Source organism: Anomaloglossus baeobatrachus, chromosome 5, assembly GCF_048569485.1.
Source record: "Anomaloglossus baeobatrachus isolate aAnoBae1 chromosome 5, aAnoBae1.hap1, whole genome shotgun sequence".
In the NCBI taxonomy this organism is placed as follows: domain Eukaryota; kingdom Metazoa; phylum Chordata; class Amphibia; order Anura; family Aromobatidae; genus Anomaloglossus; species Anomaloglossus baeobatrachus.
Genome location: NC_134357.1, coordinates 103,237,952 through 103,244,909, shown reverse-complemented (window position 1 = coordinate 103,244,909; position 6,958 = coordinate 103,237,952).

The window sequence follows — 6,958 nt, the reverse complement described above, 5'->3', positions numbered from 1 at the left end:
ACAGGTTTAAAGACAAATTCAACCCGAAGAAACATCGGAGAACTGAAACCATTCAACATGAACAACATGTGTACCCGAAAAAAACAAAAATCCCTAAGAAAACAGGGCGGGTGCTGGGTCTCCCAATTGGAGCTAGAAGAAAAGGAATTTACGGTAAGTAAACAAAATTCCCTTCTTCTTTGTCGCTCCTAATTGGGAGACCCAGACAATTGGGACGTCCAAAAGCAGTCCCTGGGTGGGTAAAAGAATACCTCGTGATAGGGCCGTCAAACGGCCCTGTCCTACAGGTGGGCAACCGCCGCCTGAAGGACTTGTCTACCTAGGCTGGCGTCCGCCGAAGCGTAGGTATGCACCTGATAATGCTTGGTAAAGGTGTGCAGACTCGACCAGGTAGCTGCCTGACACACCTGCTGAGCCGTAGCCTGGTGCCGTAATGCCCAGGACGCACCCACGGCTCTGGTAGAATGGGCCTTCAGCCCTGAAGGAACCGGAAGCCCCGCAGAACGGTAGGCTTCAAGAATTGGTTCCTTGATCCACCGAGCCAGGGTGGATTTGGAAGCTTGCGACCCTTTACGCTGACCAGCGACAAGGACAAAGAGTGCATCCGAGCGGCGTAAGGGCGCCGTGCGGGAAATGTAGATCCTGAGTGCTCTGACCAGATCCAACAAATGCAAACCTTTCTCAAATTGATGAACTGGATGAGGACACAAGGAAGGTAATGTGAAATCCTGATTGAGATGAAAGGGGGATACCACCTTAGGGAGAAACTCAGGAATCGGACATAGAACCACCTTGTCCTGGTGAAACACCAGGAAGGGAGATTTGCATGAGAGCGCCGCTAGCTCGGACACTCTCCGAAGAGACGTGACCGCTACTAGAAAGGCCACTTTCTGTGAAAGACGAGAAAGGGAAACATCCTTCATAGGCTCGAAAGGCGGCTTCTGGAGGGCAATTAGAACCCTGTTCAGATCCCAGGGCTCTAACGGCCGCTTGTAAGGAGGGACGATATGACAAACTCCTTGCAGGAACGTGCGTACCTGAGTAAGCCTTGCTAGGCGTTTCTGAAAAAATACAGATAGCGCTGAGACTTGTCCTTTAAGGGAACTGAGCGACAAACCTTTTTCCAACCCGGATTGCAGGAAGGAAAGAAAAGTAGGCAATGCAAAAGGCCAGGGAGAAACTCCCTGAGCAGCGCACCAAGATAAGAATATCTTCCACGTCCTGTGGTAGATCTTGGCGGATGATGGTTTTCTAGCCTGTCTCATGGTGGTAATAACCTCTCGAGATAATCCTGAAGACGCTAGGATCCAGGACTCAATGGCCACACAGTCAGGTTCAGGGCCGCAGAATTCAGGTGGAAAAACGGCCCTTGAGATAGCAAGTCTGGTCGTTCTGGTAGTGCCCATGGTTGGCCTACTGTGAGGTGCCACAGATCTGGGTACCACGATCTCCTCGGCCAGTCTGGAGCGACGAGGATGGCGCGACGGCAGTCGGCCCTGATCTTGCGCAGCACTCTGGGTAACAATGCCAGAGGTGGGAACACATAAGGTAGCCGGAATTGCGACCAATCTTGAACTAAGGCGTCTGCCGCCAGAGCTCGGTGATCGTGAGACCGTGCCATGAAAGCCGGGACCTTGTTGTTGTGCCGTGACGCCATCAGGTCGACGTCCGGCATCCCCCAGCGGCGACAGATCTCCTGAAACACGTCCGGGTGAAGGGACCATTCCCCTGCGTCCATACCCTGGCGACTGAGGAAGTCTGCTTCCCAGTTTTCCACGCCTGGGATGTGAACTGCGGATATGGTGGAAGCCGTGTCTTCCACCCACGTCAGAATCCGTCGGACTTCCTGGAAGGCTTGCCGACTGCGTGTTCCACCTTGGTGGTTGATGTACGCTACCGCTGTGGAGTTGTCCGACTGAATTCGGATCTGCTTGCCTTCTAGCAACTGCTGGAAGGCTTGTAGGGCAAGATACACTGCTCTGATTTCTAGAACATTGATCTGAAGGGTGGACTCTTCCTGAGTCCACGTCCCTTGAGCCCTGTGGTGGAGAAACACTGCTCCCCACCCTGATAGACTCGCGTCTGTCGTGACTACCTCCCAGGATGGGGGTAGAAAGGACTTTCCTTTCGACAAAACGGTGGGAAGAAGCCACCACCGAAGAGATTCCTTGGCCGCCTGAGAAAGGGAGACGTCTCTGTCGAGGGACGTCGACTTCCCGTCCCATTGGCGGAGAATGTCCCATTGTAGTGGACGGAGATGAAACTGCGCGAAAGGGACTGCTTCCATTGCTGCTACCATCTTCCCTAGGAAGTGCATGAGGCGTCTCAAGGGGTGAGACTGGCCTTGAAGGAGAGATTGCACCCCTGTCTGTAGTGAACGCTGTTTGTCCAGCGGAAGCTTCACTATCGCTGAGAGAGTATGAAACTCCATGCCAAGATATGTTAGCGATTGGGTCGGAGTCAGATTTGACTTTGAAAAGTTGATGATCCACCCGAAACTCTGGAGAGTCTCCAGCGCAACATTCAGGCTGTGTTGGCATGCCTCTTGAGAGGGTGCCTTGACAAGTAGATCGTCCAAATACGGGATCACAGAGTGACCTTGAGAGTGCAGGACTGCTACTACTGCTGCCATGACCTTGGTGAAGACACGTGGTGCTGTCGCTAGCCCGAAAGGCAGAGCTACGAACTGAAGGTGTTCGTCTCCTATAAGAAAGCGTAGGAAACGCTGGTGCTCTGGAGCAATCGGCACGTGGAGATAAGCATCCTTGATGTCTATAGATGCTAGGAAATCTCCTTGAGACATTGAGGCGATGACGGAGCGAAGGGATTCCATTCGGAACCGCCTGGTTTTTACGTGCTTGTTGAGCAGTTTTAGATCCAGAACGGGACGGAATGACCCGTCCTTTTTTGGCACCACAAACAAGTTGGAGTAAAAACCGTGACCTTGTTCCTGAAGAGGAACGGGGGTCACCACTCCTTCCGCTTTTAGAGTGGACACCGCTAGCCGCAGAGCATCGGCTCGGTCGGGAGGTGGAGAAGTTCTGAAGAAGCGAGTTGGAGGACGAGAGCTGAACTCTATCCTGTACCCGTGAGACAGAATGTCTCTCACCCAACGGTCTGTGACCTGTGGCAGCCAAATGTCGCCAAAGCGGGAGAGCCTGCCACCGACCGAGGATGCGGAGAGAGGAGGCCGAAAGTCATGAGGAAGCCGCCTTGGTAGCGGGTCTTCCGGCTGTCTTTTTTGGGCGTGACTGAGTCCGCCAAGAATCTGAGCTCCTCTGATCCTTTTGAGTCCTTTTGGACGAGGAGAATTGGGACCTGCCTGAGCCTCGAAAGGACCGAAACCCCGACTGTCCTCTCCTCTGTTGGGGTTTATTTTGTCTGGGCTGAGGTAAAGATGAATCTTTACCCTTGGAGTGTTTAATGATTTCATCTAAGCGCTCCCCAAACAGTCGGTCACGAGAAAATGGCAAACTGGTTAAACACTTTTTGGAAGCAGAATCTGCCTTCCATTCTCTTAACCACAAGGCTCTGCGTAAAACTACGGAGTTGGCAGACGCCACTGCCGTACGGCTCGTAGAGTCTAGGACAGCATTAATCGCGTAAGACGCAAATGCAGACATTTGAGAGGTTAAGGATGCCACCTGCAGAACAGATGTACGTGTGACAGTGTCAATCTGTGTAAGACCAGCTGAAATAGCTTGGAGTGCCCATACGGCTGCGAATGCTGGAGCAAACGACGCGCCGATAGCTTCATAGATGGATTTCAACCAGAGCTCCATCTGCCTGTCAGTGGCATCTTTAAGTGCCGCCCCATCTTCCACTGCAACCAAGGATCTAGCTGCAAGCCTGGAGATTGGAGGATCCACCTTGGGACACTGGGTCCAGCCCTTGACCACGTCCGGTGGAAAAGGATAACGTGTATCCTTAAGCCGTTTGGAAAAACGCTTATCCGGATAAGCGTGGTGTTTCTGGATTGCCTCTCTAAAGTCAGAGTGGTCCAGAAATACACTTAATTTACGCTTGGGATACCTGAAATGGAATTTCTCCTGCTGTGAAGCTGTCTCCTCCACAGGAAGAGCAGGGGGAGAAATGTCCAACATTTTATTGATGGACGCTATAAGATCATTCACTATGGCGTCACCATCTGGTGTATCCAAATTGAGAGCGGTCTCAGGATCAGAATCCTGATCAGCTATCTCCGCCTCATCATACAGAGTCCTGCTGGGACCCTGACCAGTGTGATGAAGTCGAGGGCCGCTCATAGTGAGCTCGCTTAGGCTGTCTGGGACTGTCGTCCGTGTCAGAGCCATCACCCTGGGATGCAAGAGACACCCCCGGATCCCGGAGCTGTTCTGACTGAGGGGGACCAGGGAGCAATGAGTTAACAGTGTCCATGGTCTGAGTTACTGGTCTAGACTGCAATGTTTCAAGAATTTTAGTCATAGTCACAGACAATCTGTCAGCAAAGACTGCAAACTCCGTCCCTGTCACCTGGACAGTATTCACAGGAGGTTCTGCCTGGGTCACCTCCAGCAGAGGCCCCGGCCGAGCAAGTGCCACAGGTGCCGAGCACTGCACACAGTGGGGGTCAGTGGAACCTGCCGGTAGAACAGCCCCACATGCGGTACAAGCAGCATAGAAAGCCTGTGCCTTGGCACCTTTGCTTTTTGCGGTCGACATGCTGTTGTGTCCTCTGAGAAATCTAGGAGGGTATATAGCAGAGAATCCCCAGCGACCGTACAGTGCAATGTAAAGCTGCAAGCATAGAATACAATATACACTTCGGCACCAGTGGGGGTCAGCCCTTGAGGGCAGCTTACCGCCCGCTGAAAAGCGGGTGTGTGGGCACCAGAATCCCGTGTCTGGGTCTCCCAGTCTCCTCTCTCCAGCTCAGACTGCAGACAGGAATGGCTGCCGGCGTCCTGTGAAGAGGGGCGGACCGTGGGCGTGCCTCAAACAAAGTGCGGGAAACTGGCGTCCCACTGTGCCCAGTGTGAGGGCTGGAGTATGCAAAGCAGACTCCAGCCCTCTGCGCTGACGTTCTGTACAGCGTCCCGCCCTTCCCCTGACTGGCAGGCCTGGGGGCGGGAACGAAACGGAACTAGGCCGCAAAAAGCCGGGGACTCGAGTAATAAGCGCGGCCGTGATATATGCACGGCCAGCGCGGAAGTCCCCGGCGCACCACAAGTCCCAGCCACGCCGCAGCGAAAAAACTGACAGCAGCGGCCGCGCGGCAGTTTCAATTACATGTCCCCTCTCAGCAAAGCTGTAGAGAGGAATGGCACCAGCGCGCAGCGCTGTTGTCCCCGGCGCACTAACACACCCAGCAATGCTGCGGTGTGCGCGCGATATGTACGGGGACACAGAGTACCTTGACGTAGCAGGGCATGTCCCTGACGATACTCAGCTCCATTCCAGCAGGTTCTCCAGGGGCTGTGGATGGAGCACGGTCTCAGTGCCTGGAGACCGGTAAAATCCCACTTCACCCAGAGCCCTAAGGGGGATGGGGAAGGATGCAGCATGTGGGCTCCAGCCTCCGTACCCGCAATGGGTACCTCAACCTTAACAAACACCGCCGACAAAAAGTGGGGTGAGAAGGGAGCATGCTGGGGGCCCTAGTATGGGCCCTCTTTTCTTCCATCCGACATAGTCAGCAGCTGCTGCTGACTAAACAGTGGAGCTATGCGTGTATGTGTGCCTCCTTCGCACAAAGCATGAAAACTGAGGAGCCCGTGATCCCACGGGAGGGTGTATAGCCAGAAGGGGAGGGGCCTTACACTTTTAAGTGTAATACTTTGTGTGGCCTCCGGAGGCAGTAGCTATACACCCAATTGTCTGGGTCTCCCAATTAGGAGCGACAAAGAAATTAAAATAAAAAATATCAGGAAATGAAAATGTGTGTGATCCTCCTGGAACACAAAGCGTTGAACTGGGTAGATTGTCATCCAGGGGGTGTATATAGCCCGGAGGGAGGAGCTACACATTTGAGTGTAGTGCTTTGTGTGTCCTCCAGAGGCGCTAGCTATACACCCATGGTCTGGGTCTCCCATGGAAGGAACGATAAATATATATATATATATATATATATATATGTCTCTATATAAGTCACATATGACATCAAGAAACCTGATTGTTAAAATACGCTCCAAATTACACACCAAAAACAGACCAAAGTTTTGGAGCGTTTTTTTCTGGGAGATGGTGCAGCCTTTTCTGCAGAAAAATCCGCACCATCTTTTGTCCGTGGGCACATAGCCTTAGAATTTTCGCACGCCCAACAGGGGGCGTGCTAATATGCTACTCAATGCCGATTGCCCAGCATCATCGGCAGTGACGCATACTGGTGTCCGTTGTAACTGCCTCTCAGACACTAAGTTTAGGCTCAGTGCATATGATCAGAAGTCATCGCACTTCCAGTCATGCGCACTATGAAGCTGGGTGTACGCGTCTTGGCTTCAGAGAGGTCTAATGCGCGTGACCGAAAGTACGGTGACTTCTGATCATGCGCAATGAGCCTAAACCCAGTGTCTGAGAGGCGGTTTACAACTGACACAGGTATTCTATGGGCATTAAATAACATTAGCATGCCCCTGTGGGCGTGCTAACATGCTAAGAAGGCGGACTAGTCAAGGGATATAATGCTCTTGCGACTAGTCCCTGCTCTCATTAGCATATTATAAAGGATTTTCTGAAAGAGTGTTTCTAAAGATCTCCATCTATACTAGTGTATACAGGGACAGTTAGCCAGGGTTTAGAAATATGCGCAGAACTGCTCGTGGCTCTGGGTACATATTGCACCTGACAGGTTCACTTAAACTTCACCAAATTACAGAAGACAGTTATACATTTCAAAAAACAAACTTCACACCGACGAGTCAAAGAAAAAAAAAAGATTTGTTTTAAGGACCGTCTGTTTTTAAATATACGTTTTATTTTGTATATATTTTATCATACA